We start from the raw sequence: 18,292 nt of genomic DNA, 5'->3' as shown, positions 1-18,292 counted from the left end.
CTTATAAAACATGGACCTGGATTTGGAGCTCAGTAGAGGTTAAAGCATCTGCCTGCAGACTTGGATTCGATCCCTGTGTTGGGAAGATCCCCTTGAGAAGGAAATGGCAACCCACTCCAGTATTCTTGCCTGGAGAATCCCATGGACAGAGGAGCCTGGAGGGCTACAGTCCACGGGGCCGCAAAGAGTCGGACTTGAGTGAGCAATTTCACATCACCTTCTTTAGAAAGAATGTAACTTCTCAGTCAGAGAGCCAGCAAAGGCATGGCACAAGTGACATCATTCATTTGGTGTTTATTGACTGAATAAATGACTCCTGATAAAAGTTGGATTTAAACAGAGTTAGTGTTATTCCTACATTTTATTTCTCTGATTCAAGAATTTTATTTTAAAATCTAAGCCCATGACCAGAGGTTTCATGTTAATTAAAATTTATAATACGAATAAATAAAGATAAAAAGCTCTCTATGTGCAAAAAAAAAGTTGAGCTAAGTAAGAGTCAGGAGGAGTTTTCACATCGACCTTACTTGAGCCAGGGTGATTGGGGAGGGGAGAAAATATACGTGCAAGTGATATCACGTTATTTCCAGACCTATAATTCATGGAACACGTTGTATTTACAATATTTGTTTGAAAGAAGCCTATAGTAAGTTACACCCTAGGGACTAGTCACTGCAACTAACCCATCAAACACAACCAGGGCAAGGAGTTGGAGGCTCCTGATATAATCTGTATATTTATAAGAGGCTTTGCTTCAAAAAGGTAGCTCCAACCCCGGATCCCAAGACCTTTATTTGAACTCTTGGCGGAGGCATAATTGACAGAGAGAATTAAAGGGGATATGAAGACCTGGGACTGAACTTTTTCAATAGTCTCAGCTCAGCTCACATTGCTCACAATATTAGAGGCTGCCGAGATGATATTAAATGATGCCGCACTGACAGAGATTAACAGAGTATGCAATTAGATTTAAATGCTGTAATTGGAACATGCTGTTAAGTGCCTACCATCAGTCGTGGGTCTCCCCTTATGGCAAGCGAGTCTCTCCTCGGGTTGCTCTGTAAATTTAACACTGTCCTCACCAGCCACAAATCCTCTGCCACTTAAGCAGAGAATGAATGGGACTGACATTATGATGAAATTGTCGTCTATTATGCTGCACACCTCTGTGCTACTTTTCAGTTTTGAAGTGCTTTCAAATCCAGTTAGATTTGTCAAGCTTTAGAGCAGCCTATGAGGATAGGAGGGCTTCCCCGGTGGCTCAGATAGTAAAGAATCTGCCTGCAATGCAGGAGACCTGGATTCTATCCTTGGGTCAGGAAGATCCCCCAGAGAAGGGAATGGTTACCCACTCCAGTATTCTTGCCTCGAGAATTCCATGGACAGAGGAGTCTGGTGGGCCACAGTCTATGGGGTCACAAAGAGTCAGACATAGCTGGGTGACTAACACACACACACACAAACACACATATCAGGATAGGAGGACAGATGTCACAGGGATGTGGTCAACGATTGATACTGCTATAAAGAACTGCCCAGGGTCTACTAAGCTACTCTGTGGATAAATCATGAATCTAAACTAGATCTTTTGACTCCAAGTTCTGCGTGCTTTCCATGATGGCATTTTTCCTCCATAGGTTGTGATTTGAAATTCATTTTGCCTCCAGCAGTCATGTATGGATGTGAGAGTGGAACCATAAGGAAGACTGAGCACCAGTGAATCAATGCTTTCAAATTGTGGTGCTGGAGAAGACTCTTGAGAGTCTCTTGGACAGTGAGGAGATCAAAGCAATCAATCCTAAAGGAAATCAACCCTGAATATGCATTGGAAGGATTGATGTTGAAGCTCCAGTACTTTGGCTATCTGATACGAAGAGCCAACTCATTGGAAAAGACCCTGATGCTGGGAAAGATTGAAGGCAAAAGAAGGGGGAAGGCAGCAGAGGATGAGATGGTTAGACAGTATCACTGATTCATTGGACAAGAATTTGAGCAAACTCCAGGAGGTAGTGGAGGACAGAAGAGCCTGTTTACTAATCTATCTTGTAGGCATTTGGTTTCTTAAAATAATTTTTATATATTTTTTAAATTTCATAAATATTAATTTATATATTTTTATATTAGACATGATTCAAAATTCAAATAGTAAAAAATTGTGTCAAATAAAGTCTTTCTCCTGTTCAAATCCTACAGCTACCCAGTTGACCTCTCTTCAAATGAAAAAGCCAAACAAGAACAGAAAAATTTATCACTGTCATTAAGTCATCTGTGTCCTTTCTGACATATTTCAATTAATATAGGAGCAAATATGAATATTTATTCTTTTCTTCCATTACTCCCATGCCATACACACTGTTCTACATCTTGATTTTCACTCAAAAATGTAATTTGGAGATCTTCCCGTTTCAGTTCTTTAAAAGCTTCAGCTGTATAATTCCACTTAACCAGTCTTCTGTTGATGAATATTTAGGTGATTTCCAATTATTTGCCATGAAGAATAATACTGCTTATGTCAATTTTCACATAGGAAAACATATCCATAGTATAATTTTCTGGAAGTGGGATTATAGGGTCAAATAATAGATGTGCTTGTAATTTTGTTTGATATTAATATAAACTATACCAATTTACTTCCCTCCAGCAGCATATAAAGTGTTTCCACACAGTCTTGGCAACATAAGGTATCATCAAATGTTTGAATGTTTGCCAGTTTGGTAGATGAAAATGGTATAGGAGAACAATTTAAATTTTCTTATTATGCAAAAAGTCAATTGACTCTTTTATAGAGTCTTTAGTTTGGGATTTTCCTTTTCTCTAATCTGTTATGCATATCCTTTGCTCATTTTCCCAGTGGCTTGATGATCTTTTCTATATTGATTTGAAAGATCTATTTATATATTAAAGATATTAGCCATTCATCTGAAACAAGTTACAGATATTTGCCAAGAGTCATTTGTCTTTTGACTCTGACTCTGCTTAGACCATTTTTGCAAACAGATTTTTTAAATACATGAAATGAGGTGTTTTTTTTTTCTTCCGGCTTTTTAATTTTGTATAATAATTGAAATGATTTTTCCATTTCTAGGTAATAAAATAACTCTCATGTGTTTTCATCTACTATTTTCATGATTTCATATTTTACTTTTAAATTTTTGACCCATTTGGAATTTATCTTCAAGCACAATATGAATGTAAATCCAATTATATTCCAAATGGCTACCCAGTTAATACTGTATGTGTGTGCTAAGTTGTTTCAGTTGTGTCTGACTATTTGTGACCCCACAGAATGTAGCCCGCCAGGCTCCTCTGTCCATGGGGTTTTCCAGGCCAGAATACCAGAGCGGGTTGCCATGCCCTCCTCCAAGGGATCTTCCTGATGCAGGGATCGAACCCGCTCTCTTAGTCTCCGGCATTGGCAGGTGGGTTCTTTACCACTACTGCCACTTGGGAAGCCCTACTGCTGTATACACTGGTCTGTTTCTTTTCCTCTCCACACATATACTCTCTCTCTCTGTCTCTAATTTGAGTTGCTAACTTTATTATACTCTAATTTCTATATATATTTGAAATCCATATATCTTTAGATATTGTATTATTTCCCATTGGTTCTTATTTACTAGCCAATACCTCACTGATTTGTTAAAGATTTATGATATGCTTTAAGATTTTCTAGAACAAGTGCTCCCTCATTGTTCTGTGTTTTATGACTATTCTGATTTGTTTCTCTTTCCAAAAGAACTTTTACAAATTATTTTGTTATTTTTAATAGAATTATATTCATTATAAATTAATGTACAAAACCACTACAATATTGCAAAGTAAATAGCCTCCAATTAAAATAAATAAGTTATTTTTTTAATTAATGTACAAAATTTGCACATTTAAAGACTGACTCTCCCTATCCAAGAACTTAGTGTATGCCCTTCTATTTGTTCAGCTCTTCTTTTATGGAATTTCAGAAGCATATGTGTGTTTGTTGTGTATGTGTAGACAAGTAGACAAGTAGGTGCTTGCTTTCATACATGTATATAATGTATTACATATGCATATATAATTCATATACACATAAAAGATATGGGATGTTGCACACTAATCAGTTGCCTTTCATTATCTCCGGAATAAAATCATAGAAATTATATCTCATTATATCCATTAATATGGATTATTAATTAATAAGCTATTTATTAATTTATCTTTATATTCCTGGAGTAACTCTTCTTCCTCATGGTGTAGTATTCTTTAATATGCTGCTGGGTTCTGCTAGCTAATGTTTTACTTGGAACTTTTGCACCTTCACTACAAGGATGTTTTAAAGCATGAAAACATTGACTAAGATCCTGTTCAATTCTAATATCCATTAAGTAAAACCCAAGAAACTATATGAGAACAACCAAGTATCACACAGCCTGGTACTGGCTACAAGAGTAAAAGAAATTAAAAGAATTCTTTTCCACTCTCTGTGCTTAGTAGAGTGCCCAGCACAAAAGCGGTGCACAAACAATGTTTGTTTTAACAATGAATAAATGAATAAATATGTATTGAACATTAGAAAGCTCATGACACGGCACAGGAAATGGGCTAGATAGAGCATGGACTCTGGACTCAAGCAGGCCTGCAATCCAATTTCAGCTTCACTGCCTCGGTAGACAAGAGATCTTAGACACAAATGACTCATTTTCTTCATCTTAAAACGCAGAGAATAACGTAGCATGCAGTTTGCAGTAAACAGAAGTGAAATATTCTATGTAATTAGTAAGCATATCTCTTGGTGAAGAGCAGATTTTTTAAAAAATTACCTTTTCCCCCCACTCTTTTATCTCCTTCCCTTATTAAGAACAAATACTCTAATATAGGGAATAAAGCAAGACACATACCCACACCCAACCACACACATACACACCCCAGAGTGGGGGAAAAGCCTAGGGCTACAGTAGGAACATTGAGTTGTGAGACAGAAATGAGTTCTAACACAGTCATTCCCTAAATATGCACCCATGGACATGTAATCCAAATCAGTAAATCTTAGTTTCCTTGTCTGTAAAATGGGAATCATAATACTATTTCATACAGTTCATGTGAAGACTGAGGCAATACTTGAAGCATCTGGTACAAATCATCAGTGGTTCCCTGGTGTCCTTGCTCCTTCCTGAGAGCTGCTCACTGACAGCTGATAGAGGGATTACCTACTGTCTGCCAAGAATTCTCCTCTTCAGTCAGAGTCCCTTCTGCAGAGTGGGGAATTCCAGCTGGCTGATCCGGAGACATGACAACAGGAAGCCCCATACACACCACTTTCTTCCCTGACCTCCAACTCTCCTAGCCACAGAGACCCCTCACTGTGGTCCTTAATCAGATGCTGACATATATGGTTACCTGTTGGCATGTTAGGCTCTACTCACCAAATCGCCCTGTCTCTTGCTGTTCTTTTCTCTCTCAAAGAAGCTCTCACTGGATTGAACCCAAGCAATTAAATGCTGTAAACCATATGATTTTAGGAACAGAAGGTTACGGAAAGGTGTGACGTGTGAGTTGTCTTGGCTGTAGTTGATTAACTTCTTTGAAAACTCCACCAAAAGATTCTACTTCACACCAAAAAACATTTACCAGAACGTTCCCTCCCACCCTTGGGCCTTTGCATGGCTCTTCTTTCTCCCTAGAACACTCTTGCCCACTCGCTGTTTTTTTTTGTTTGGTTGGTTTGCTTGGTTTTTCAGTCCCACTCCTTTGATGCTGAAGAATCCCAGATCACTAACCTCTTCTTTTAGGAAGTCCTCCCTAATCCCCCAGGCTAGACAAGTATCCCTGACAATATACCATTATAGCTCTCTACTCTCTTCCTTTACTGCACTTATCATTTATTAAAAAATAAGCATCTTTCTTACCCACTGACTATAAAATCCAAAAGGCCAGAAGCAAGTCTATTTTTGCACATGTTATTATCAATAGCACATGGTCCATAGTTGGCTTTTAATGATGTTTATTGAATTAATTAGTTAATGGATTAACCACTGCTAAGTGCTTCTCAGGGAGACTATATTTTTACATTCTATATATTATTGGATCTCTACCTCCACTCAGTCTTAAAATAAGCTCCAATCTTTTGTCCCTCTTTATCAAATATTTGACCTTGATGGCAGACAGTTTATCACTAACCATCTCCTACTGATCCTCCTACTTGAAGGAATCTGTCTTTCCCTTTTCTTCCAGGCAAACAGTCCACCCCATTCTTCTTCCAACCAGGCATGTGTGCACCCCAGATGCACACACAGATACGTACCACTAAGGGTCCCCTCGGCAAACAGCAAGCCAATATGTTTCACTAGTGATTTGAACACTGTCTATACTTAAGGGTACTGTGCATTGCTGCTGCTGCTGCTAAGTCGCTTCAGTCGCGTCCGACTCTGTGCGACCCCATAGACGGCAGCCCACCAGGCTCCCCCATCCCTGGGATTCTCCAGGCAAGAACACTGGAGTGGGTTGCCATTTCCTTCTCCAATGCATGAAAGTGAAAAGTGAAAGTGAAGTCACTCAGTCGTGTCCAACTCTTAGCGACCCCATGGACTGCAGCCTACCAGGCTCCTCTGTCCATGGGACTTTCCAGGCAAGAGTACTGGAGTGGGGTGCCATTGCCTTTAGACCCTGATAAATCTTGGAGTTCTGTGCAAGGCCAAGGACAGATGCAGTCCTCCCCTGTGCCCTGTGCTGTATCACAACAGGGGCTCATCCTCAGCCTGCAACTCCCAGGAGAGGTTCTGAGGGGACTGAAGGAGCAAGAGAAGAGGGGAAGCCAGAGCATCCCACAGCCCTTCTCTATGCTCAAGAGCCACATCACTTCCACAGATACAGATCCCATCTGATAGACCAGTCATCATCAAATTCTCCCAGTGAAACCCACTGCTAGGCTCCAGAAACCCTCCCGTTTCTTGGCCTTTCTAAGCTGGTAGGGTTAGGGGCTTCTTGCTGCTGCAGATCTGTGTGTTGCCTTCTGTGCCCCCTGGCTCCCCATCTTTTCTACCATGTGTATAGCCGGTTCCCTCAAACTTGTTTTCTTTTCCCAGTTGGACTGAAACAAGTGAAGATGACAACAGAAAGCGAGGACAACTACTCCCTATGTTTCCATTTTACTCTATGATTTTCATTTCCACCTTAGGATGTAGGCACCAAGTGTTACACATTCTCTGCATTATCACACCAACTCCCAAAGTACTTTCTACATATTGAAACTTCACTTAATATTGTTGAATGAATGAATGAATTGAACCTTGGGAACTGTAATATCTTAAATGTTTAAAGCCTCTATTATATCATAAAGTTGTTATACATTAATTATAACCAGTTGATAAGCACCCTCCTTAATAACAAATGAATCTGGAAGTAATATAATTAATTCAAAATTACGTAAGCAATCAAGGTGTGCTTACTCTTCCATCAATCAAGGCATAACTACTTAGCCATGAGAAAGCTCAAAAAGGGGTTTGTATAGCCCTTTATGGGGCTTACAAAGCACGTAACTCAGGTTATCGGCAGAGCATTGTCAAAAGCACGAGACAATTAAGGCTGCTTAAATGTCAGGCATGAAAGAAGTCTATTTCTTCTCAGATACCGTTACAATTTTCTTAACAGAATTTTATGAAGAGATGACCAGATTTTGTATTTGGATGTAAAATCACACTCACATGCATTTCTACCAACACCTCAATAGCAAAAAAGACCAAAAATAAAACAACCAGTTAGATGTTAGGTGGATAGATAGATAGATAATAGATTGATTGATTGATAGACGGGTAAATAATATATAGATATGTACATGGAGATAAGAGGAGGCAAAGAAAGAAAGAGTAGCTTCATAGCATAGCCTATGTTCCCTTGCCAAAGCAGAGCTAGGAAAAGGGTTTATGTGTAAATAATATGTTTAAGAGGTTCTTATGGGCTGGATTATGTCCCCTCATAATCCACAAAGAGTTGGACATAGCTTAGCAACTGAACAACAACGAAATTCTCATGTTAAAGTCCTAAACCCCAGTACCTCAGATTGTGCTACAGTTGGAGACAGGGCCATGAACGTTATGTGAAGTCATGTGAATGGGTCTTAATATATTATTGCTAGTCTCCATAGAAGAAAAAAGATTGAGATGCAGACAACTCAGAGGAAAGACCATGCGAAGACAGAGTGAGAAGACAGCTATCTGCAAACTTAGGAGAAAGGCCTCTGATGAAATCAACATGGCCAACGCCTTGATCTTGGCTCCCTACAGGAAAATTAATTTCTGTTGTTTAAGCCACCCAATCTGTGGCATTTCTCACCACAACTCTATAGAACTAATACAGAGGTAATGCTAGGGAGCAGAAGTGAAGCTCAAGTATAGATGAGGGGATATGGAAAACGCAATGCATATTCCAATTCCAGTATCCATTCTTGACTTCTAAGGCTTCAGATCTCCTTGTCATCATACATTTACTCATTCAACAAACACTTATTGACAAATCAATTAACTACTATGCCTAGCCTTGCAGATTCAAGAGAATGAGAAGGCAGCCCCTGCACTCAGGGTGGGAACTTAGCTACAACATCCAGTTTATAATCCTGGAGGCTCTGCCCTCAAGGCACTTCAAGTAGCAATGTGCCTCTTACATCAGACCCCATGAAATTCATTGACTCCCAGCTCTAGCACACCATACTCAGTCTGGTTGTATGATCACCCTCCCAGAATTCTCCAGTATCCAATTTTTTAGATTTCTTCCACATTATATTTCTAGAATTATCTTTTTTAAAATTAACTTTTATTAGATATAGTTGACTTACAATGTTGTGTTAATATCTATGGTACCGAAAGGTGAATCAGTTATACATATATGTGTGTGTGTGTGAGTGTTCAGTTGCTCAGTTGTGTCTGACTCTTTGTGACCCCAAGGACTGAAGCCCACCAGGCTCCTCTATTAATGGGATCCCTAGGCAAGAATACTGGAGTGGGTTGCCATTTCTGACTCCAATACATATATGTAGATCCACTCTTTTTAAGATTTTATTCTCATATAGGTCATTACAGAGTATTGAGTAGAGTTCTCTGTACTATACAGTAGGTTCATATTCGTTATCTATTTTATATATAGCAGTGTGTATATGTCAATCCCAATCTCCCAATTTTTCTCTCTCCTCTCTTTCTCCCTTGGTAACCATACATTTGTTTTAGGATCTTCTTGAATACTATTTAAAAACCTAAATAATGTATTATCATAAATAGTACCAATGTCACCCACACTGCTACAATTTTTTTTTTCTTTTGGCTTCACCATGAGGCATGTGGGATCTTAGTTCTCGGACCAGGGATCAAACCTGTGCCCCCTGCATTGGAAGAGGAGAGTGCTAACCACTGGACCAACAGGGAGGTCCCCACACTGCTACATTTTAACAGCGTCATGCAGCAACAGCAAGGCTGTCTTTTTCACTTTTCAGTATTGTGTCTATGTGTTAAAGATCTAACTTTCAGACCAAATCTCTAACCAGAAATAATGACTCCAATGTGAGCAAGAAGGTGGATAATATAACATGAGACATTTTTACTATTATTGACAGCAGTTGTGTGTTCTATCACTTTTAGGAAAGATCACTGGCACTAAGCATGTCAGAGTCAGAACAAAGGGTTATATATGTCCTGACTTAGCCCAGCCCTATGTTTGACAAACAAAAATCTACAAGCAGAGTAGCATTGCAGAAACAGCCTACATTCAAGGTCACCCAGATCTGGGTCCAAATACCTACTTAGTCATTAACTCCCTGTGAGACCTCAGCCAAGTCACTTCACCTCTCTGAGCCCAGATGCTTCATCTATAAGATAGAAATAACATCTAACTCATAGATTTACCAAAGAAGGCAATGGCACTCCAGTCCAGTACTTTTGCCTGGAAAATCCCGGGGACAGAGGAGCTTGGTAGGCTTCAGTCCATGGGGTCGCTAAGAGTTGGACACGACTGAACGACTTGACTTTCACTTTTCACCTTCATGCATTGGAGAAGGAAATGGCAACCCACTCCAGTGTTCTTGCCTGGAGAATCCCAGGGACAGCGGAGCCTGGTGGGCTGACATCTATGGGGTCGCACAGAGTCGGACAAAACTGAAGCGACTTAGCAGCAGCAGCAGCATAGATTTATCATCAGCTTTGTGATGAGGTCTTTCCTACCTGGGTTATGGTAACTAAAATGGTAATCTCAGCTCCCCAACACTCCTCTCTCCCCTGCTTGTATTTTTTGTGTCTTCAGTCCTTATCATCATCTGATACATCATATATTTCTACAGTTGTATCTCTCTTTTCACTTAAATTTTACCAAGCAGATATTGTGCAGCTGCTAAGTCATATCTGACTCTTTGGGACCCCACGAAATGCAGCACACCAGGATTCCCTGTCCTTCACTATCTCCCAGAGTTTGCTCAAATTCATGTCCATTGAGTTAGTGATACCATCCAACCATCTCATCCTCTGTCTCCTGGAGGAGGAAATGACAAACCACTCGAGTATCCTTGCCATGAAAACCCCATGAACAGTATGAAAATGTTACCACTACTAGAAAATAAATTCTGAAAGGACAAAGATTCCTGATTCTTTCATTTAATGTTGTACCCTCAGTACATAGTAGAAACTCAGTAAGTATTTGTTGAATGAATGAGTGAATGAATCATTGAGACTCTTTATACTGTATACCTGAAACTAACACATTATAAATCAACTATGCTCAAATAAAAATCAAAAGAAAGAGAGATGCATTAAATGTTAGTTTCATGAAGCAAAGGGGCACAGTCTAGCTAAAAGAGCTGACAGAATGATACTAGTGCCAAATAGAGACATGACCAACAAGCTGTAGCTTTTTCCCAAAGGGAAAAGATTTGGCTGTGACTTGACCACAAAGTGCTTTTTAAACAACAGCATCAATTATTCTGGGTATCTTCTCCCCAGCATCCTACATTTCTCACAAGTACCCAGTTGGCTAGCAGGCAGCCTTTCTTAATAGAAACCTCTGACCCTTGAGGAGTCGTTTCTCTTGCTAGGAACACTCTCAGATATACATTCTTTGCAGCAAAAGGCTCTTTCTACCACTTCTATCTTGTGTGTTAGGAAAGAAACAAAGCTTACAACTAGAACATGTCTCAAAGAGAAATGAGGCCAGCAAAGGAGAGAAAAAGTGCAATAATATATTAGGAGTAAAGCCAAAAAATATAATGTTTCTGTTCCTGTTAATATGACCTCACTTTTAACCCTCAGGCCAATTCGGCCCGGGATGCAACATGGGGCCCACAGAGAAGGTGAGGAGAAAAAGAGATGCTTTCCAGCCCCATACACTGGCTAACTGAAGACTGGCAAGTCAGTGGGGTCACAGAAGTTGTGGGCCAGTGCTCCTCACAAACCAACAGCAGATGAACAAGTTTTTCTCTGGTGACTAGATGAATCAATGAAATATGTATTTGTTCTCATTCATAAATATTTATGAAGCACCTCCATTGCACCAGGGTCTGTGGTGGGCACCAGGGTTACAAAGATGAATGAGACTCACAGAGGGGCTTGGGCTGCACCAGTGACTATCAAACATTTTTGAGTCTTGTCATCTTCCTTCAAAAGAACAAAAGCCCAATATGCAATACAGTTTCAAGCTGAGCTGCTCCAAATTGAAACAAGCTGTGTGGGGAGGGGGAGGGCAGGGCAGGGAGGATGGGCTCTTCTTCGGTGGGATATCTGAGGAAGTTCCATGGCTTCCCAGAGCATGTTTGAAAACACTGACATGGATGGCGGTTCGGGTGCCTCTGTGACAGAGATGCTAGGTTTCTGTAATTCAGACACCAAGCTCATTATGAGAGAGGGGTGCTCTGAAGGATCCAAGACGAAGAGGCAGTTTCAGATCTCAGATTGTCCTCCTTGGAGGATGTTCATAGGGTTCCTCGGAAGCCAAGAGTTTGTTTGCAGGCAAGGGACGATAGTTATGTACATTTGCTACTCAGCATACATCTTGTATAGGATAAAATTGCTTCCTCTTGTACTCTTGTACTCCTAGGTACTCGCTTTCCCAGACTTATTTGCATCCAAGGCACAGGTAGGAACCAGGACCTAGGAACATGAATACATATGTCCTCTTCCCTTTCTTTTCCTTCTTTCTGTTTCCTCCTATCCGCTTATCCTCTCCTCTCTTCTCCCCTCCACCCCCTTATTCTTTCCACCTCTTTTCTTTCCCTCTCCTTAGTGGCATCTCAGCATCTAAGGTGCAAGATCAGACCCTTACATAGTTGAGCAGTGTTGGGGCTCACATAACACTTTCCTTATCCACTAGAGAAGGGATAGGCTACGCACTCCAGTATTCTTGGGCTTCCCTTGTGACTCAGCTGACAAAGAATCCACCTGCAATGTGGGAGACTTGGGTTTGATCCCTGAGTTGGGAAGATCCCCTGGAGAAGGGAAAGGCTACTCATTTCAGTATTCTGGCCTAGAGAATTCCATGGACTGTATAATCCATGGGGTCACAAAGAGTCAGACACAACTGAGTGACTTTCACTTTCACTGTCAGACTGAAAGCTTCCCTTCAAACCTGCTCTGTGGCGCCCCACACTTCTGTTGGCACAGGGAAGTTGAGTGGGAGACAGGGACCCTTCTCTTTCAGAAGCTCGCCTTGTGTCATACCAGGAAACTGCTTAAAATGAGGCTGCCAATGGAAAAATGGCTAAAGAGTTTCCAACAGTTTCATGTGGCAATAGTTCTGAATTCTCTCTCTTTCAATACACAGATCTAAAAAAAATAAAAGGACTTCCTACCCTTGAACCTCTGTATTTATATTTTGGGACATGTGAGCCAAAGACAGTGGATTCTTCCAGCCCAGAACTCTGGGCGTTCTAGGAGTCAGATGTTCTGAGAAGATATTTTTCATTTGGGAAACTCCTTAAAAAGGAATCCAGGTGGGCTTCAGCCTGATAGCCAAGTTGTTGACAAAGCACCAGTGATTCTTATATTTCCTGGACACCAATCCATATTGCTTTAACAGGATTTCATTGCATTGAACTTGATATTCCCTCCAAAACCATCAATCTAGTCTCAGCTACTTCTGTTGGTCAGAATAAATCTTGTAGCTATACTTAGAGAGGTCCAGAGAGAGTAAAATATTCTCCTGTGTTAATTAAACAAATATTGACCAGGAAATAAGGTCCTAGTTAGAGAATTAGGAGTTAGGAAATCAGGGTTTTTATGCTGGACGTGCCAATTTCCAGTTTTGTGAACTTGGTGATCCTCCTCTGTAAAATGAGGACAATATGTTTCATGGGATTTTTGTGGTGATTAAATAAGAATGAGAGAGTGAGAGGGGACATACCTCTCTAAAAAGTTTAGCTACTATTGTTATTTCTTTATCTTCATTGTTATTATAGAGTCAGAAGCAAATGTGCCCAGAGACCCTGGTGAAAGCATGTGCATGGAAATAAGGGGAGTTGTGATGATGGGGAACAAACAGCACTTTGAATTCCCTGGATCCTGCTTTCCACCAGCCATAAGATAGTGGATAATCTGTTTCACCTTCTGAAACTCCATTTTCTGACCTGTAGCACAGGGATTAAGTTGTGGGTATTAAATGATATGATGAATATAAAAGCCATGAGTGGAATTCCCTGTTGATCCAGTGGTTAAAAAGTCACCTACTAATGAAGGAGATATGGGTTCCATCCTTGGTCCACAAAGATCCCACATGTTACAGAGCAATTAAGCCTGTATACCACAACTACTGAGCCTGAGCACCTACAACCTGTACTCCACAACAAGAGAACTCACAGCAATGAGAAGCCTGTGCACCTCAATGAAGAGTAGCCCTCATTCACTGCAGCTAGAGAAAGCCCATGTGCAGCAATGAAGAACCAGTGTAGCCAAAAATAAATCAATAAAACCATGAGTACCGTGCCTAGTTTACAGTATAACCTCAGTCAATGTTAATTTCCCTCCATTTGCCACTTTTGTCAAATAAGTAAGAAGCTTTTTCACCTACAGAGAAGTAAATCAAGGGTCAACCAGTGGACCAAATAAGCCCACCATTTGTTTTTATAATTAAAGTTTTATTGGAACACAGCCATGCCCATTTGTTTACTATTGCCTATGACTGCTTAGTTGCTACAGAGACCATATCTGGCCCTAACAGAAAAAAATTATTGACTTCTGACCTAAGCTATTCAAGTCCAAAATCCATGTTTACTGCTTTGGAGCAGAGCTCTATTGTTATATATGACCAGACCATTTTCTATTTGTATATTCAATCCCTCAGTCCCCTTTTTGATCATTCTCTCACCTGTAAGAGGTTGATCAATTCAAGGAAGACTAGAAAACCAGATCTTCCTGATGAGGGATTATTCAGTTGTCTCCATAGTCAATTGTATCCCAATATCTTCCTGACCTTTAGTTGCTGAGTCATCTTGCTGCAGAGAGAAATGCTGCACGGAACCATTTATAACCCTGAACAGAACGCAATAAACCAACATTATAACTATGACAAAGCAAAAACAATGAATAGTCCCTTTAAGATGGTTGGAACCAGAGACTCCAATTGTGTGATATGGGCAAAAAGAATAAATCCCATAGGCCATAACAGTTGGCCTTAGAGGGTCTAGTCACTCTTTCTTTCAGATGATGTAGAGTCTGCTCTATCTTGCCTGTTTCATTGACCTATGTTAGCAAGTACTGTTAGTAATGATACAAACACTACCACCATGACTAGTCAACAAAAAATCTACAGTAATGCTATTATTCATTGCTACTCATGCCAACAAGTTGAGACTGATCCATATCAGTCTAGGGCAAGAATAGTACCATTAATAATCTTTTCTAGAGTTAGTGATATGCTCCTTGCAGGTTTTTTTTTTTCCCCCATTTGTAGGATTTGCACAATTGGGAACATTGATTGTTCACATAAACAATGATTAATTCCCCCAAGCTGAGTGCCTGTGTAATCAAGAGTAGCCTCTTCTGAAGCTCACACCTGAGTTGAAATTTCCAGCTTTGGTGATTTATAGAATTAGGGTGCCTGTGTAGTGACAAGTTTTGGCATGCTGTTCCTAAAGTGCATGAAATATTAGTCTGAGAGAAAGAGAACCAGGAAATCCTAGCCACATGGTTCAAGATAGAGGCACAAGGACATCCGGGGAAAAAGTTGTTCATGACATGAGGTCATGGCCTTACTTGAGCTGGGTTACATATTTGTATCTTTTTTAGCCTCTTCCAGTTGTGAGTATTTATTAGACCATTCATTCTAAGAAAGTTGTTGAATTCAAATTTATATTATCTAAATTCTGATCAATAGATTGTAATAAATTATCCTTTTGCTAGGGAAGGACACATAGTGAAATCACTGGTTGGTTTATTTAGGGCCCCTGTCCATGCAAATTCCATGCATGCAAATGGAAATGATATTAGCTGCAATTCTTCATGGTTTGTTTGAGGAGATTGCAATAGCTCTAAAGTTTTTATCATTAGAGTCTGGTGGTTAATGGCACATCCAAATGTTGTTACAGTGGGAGATAGAGCTATTGTTTAGGATAATCTAAGAATGGTGTTACAATGAATATGTTCTAACCTAACAACTCTCATAAAGGGGAATGATAAAAGAAAAGGAGACATTATAAATCAGGACTCTAGAGAAAATGATAGGCAAGTGATTATAAATAAGCAGATGAAAAACAAAACCAGAATTACACAGAGATATTGGTCTGGTATCTTGGGTGCAAGCTATCCATAATCTGATGTTGTCAGATTGTTCTAAAGATCCTGGGTCAGATATTTACTTCCAAAGATCAACTATTATGAGAGAATCCATGAAAACCCTTTTTGAGATTTTATATTTTAATAACTTCCCAATTGTGTGGAATTCTGTGTTGCTTGTTTAGTTGTGGAACAAGAACCCAAGAAATGTTCCACTGTATTTGTTGTTAAAGCACCTTTCAATCAAGCTCAAATGCAGGTGTTTTTGTTTTTCTTTTTGTTTTTCTTAAATCTTTTCCAAGGTATACAATTTCCTGGTTGAAAATCATGAAAAGGTTGTTTAGGTAGATTTTCTGGGAAAAAGGCCTTAAGCGATGGGAAAGAACTAGGGATAGTACATGAGTCCCTTGCGATATTTTGCCATCTCTTGTGCAACAGGGAAGAGTCTAGTAGTAGAGATAAAATCTCTTAATATATAAGCCTTCCACTGACCAGTTCTTAAGAAAATAACTGATGTGACCCCAGGAGAGTGAACTATATGGCCATAAGGGCTGATGGAAATATCTTTGGCCAAGTATTAGTGAAATTTTTTATAATTATGCTAATTATTACTACTACATATGTATTATAATCATGCTAATTATATCAAAGTACAGTTGTTTCACAATATTGTATTAATTTCATGTGTGCAACATAGTGATTCAATATGCATAGAGATTATACTCCATTTAAAGAGATTATAAAATGTTGATTATATTCCTTGTGCTGTACAATATATTCTTGTAGCACATTTATTTTATACACAGTAGCTTGTGCCTCTTAATCCTCAACCCTTATCTTGCCCCTCCTCCTTCTTTCTCCCCACTGGTAACTACTAGTTTGTTTTCTATATCTATGAGTCTGTTTCTTTTTATTATATTCATTCATTTTATTTTTTTAGGTTCTACCTATAAGTGATAACATACAGTATTTGTCTTTCTCTGTCTTACTTCACTTAGCATAATATCCTCCAAGTCTACCCATGTTTTTGCAAATGGAAACATTTCATCCTTTTTTATAGCTGAGTAGTATTCCATCATGTGTATGCACACGCACACACATATATATCACATCTTCTTTATCCATTCTTCTGTTGAGGAACATACGTTGCTTCCATATCTTGGCTATTGTAAATAATGCTTATGATCATTGGGGTGCATGTATCTTTTCAAATTAATATTTTCATATTCTTTAGCCATATACCCAGGAGTGGAAGCCTGGGTCATATGGTAGTTCTATTTTTTTTTTTTAGGAACCTATACGCTGTTTTCTATAATGGCTGTGCCAATTCATATTCCCACCAAGAGTGTGCTAGGGGTTCCCTCTTCTCCACATCCTAGGCAACCCTTGTTATCTGTGGTCTTTTTGATGATAGCCATTCTGTCAGGTGTAAGATGGTATCTCACTGTGGTTTTCATTTGCATTTCTCTGATGGTTAGCGATATTGAGCATTTTTTCATGTGTCTGTTGGCCATCTGTAGTCTTCTTTGGAAAAATGTCTATTTATGTCTTCCAATTTAAGGATGCCACTGGTTCTTTTAATCTTTGCAGAAGATTTGGATATAAGGGAAGAATAATTTTTGAGTTTTTAATAACACCTTATAGAGTTTTTTTAATCATGTTTCCCATAAATTGTGGGTCTCAATCAGCTAATATAAAATAAAAGTTGATATACCTCAGCTAGGAAACAAAAAGTCAGGCAGTTTTTTAGTAACTGTAAGAGCTGTAGTTTTTGGCAAGGAAATAATCAACATCAACACAACCTGAAAACAGACATACAGTAACTAAAACATATTTAAACCTCATGGAGGGAGGAAGCTGGATAAAATCCCACCCTTTTCAAATGAGCCTCAACTTCTATAATGGCTATCTTTCAACAGGAAGTATGTGTAGCGTCTAAAAGTTTCTTAACATGTCCATTTATGATAAAAGTTCCAGAGGAGGTGAGAAATTCTTGTTTCCAAAGAATCTCAAAGGTGTATATTACTTCAAAACATATTGCTATCTGGATATATATTTACCTTCCAGTCTTTGGCTACTTTTCAAGCTCTGATAAACACCATAATTTCAGCCATCTAGGCTGATGTTGCCTCAGGTAGAGAGGTATACTCTGAAGGATAGTTTAAGTTAGTGATACCATATTCTGCTTGGTAACCACCAGTTTCTGCTTTGAGTATGATCCATTATGAAATAATAATAGAACAAAGTTCTCAATGGCAGTCTCATAAATTTGAGTGAACCAAATCTCTGAAGCAGGAAGGAATATGTATTAGTCAAGAGTCCAAGAGTTGTAACTAAAGGCTAGGAGACAGAGAACCTAAGTTATTTGAAACAACCATCACCTTTGTGGTATATTTACTCCAGTGAAGAGATTGATCAAAGGTGGCAGAGCTTAATGTAGAAAGCGTAGCATGCATTTCTACCAAGAATTAGTGAGGTTGTTCATTTATATTTATAATTAACTTACCTTGCACGTTCAATGAGACTACAGCAAAATATCGGGTGCTTTTTCATTCCTTGGAGCACGCTCATTGATCTGAACTGGG

The 18,292-nt window shown here is 39.2% G+C and overlaps 1 long non-coding RNA gene across 1 annotated transcript in view; it reads right to left on the bottom strand.

Annotated features, from left to right (window-relative positions):
* The window catches only part of LOC120857073, a 170,888-nt gene that overhangs the window by 77,141 nt on the left and 75,455 nt on the right, over positions 1 to 18,292 (bottom strand). The gene's annotated exons all lie outside the window — the stretch shown is intronic.

The sequence above is a fragment of the Oryx dammah genome, unplaced genomic scaffold, assembly GCF_014754425.2.
Source record: "Oryx dammah isolate SB20612 unplaced genomic scaffold, SCBI_Odam_1.1 HiC_scaffold_28, whole genome shotgun sequence".
Lineage (NCBI taxonomy): Eukaryota > Metazoa > Chordata > Mammalia > Artiodactyla > Bovidae > Oryx > Oryx dammah.
The sequence above is the reverse complement of the archived record's forward strand: the minus strand, read 5'-3'. Positions and strand labels throughout refer to the sequence as shown.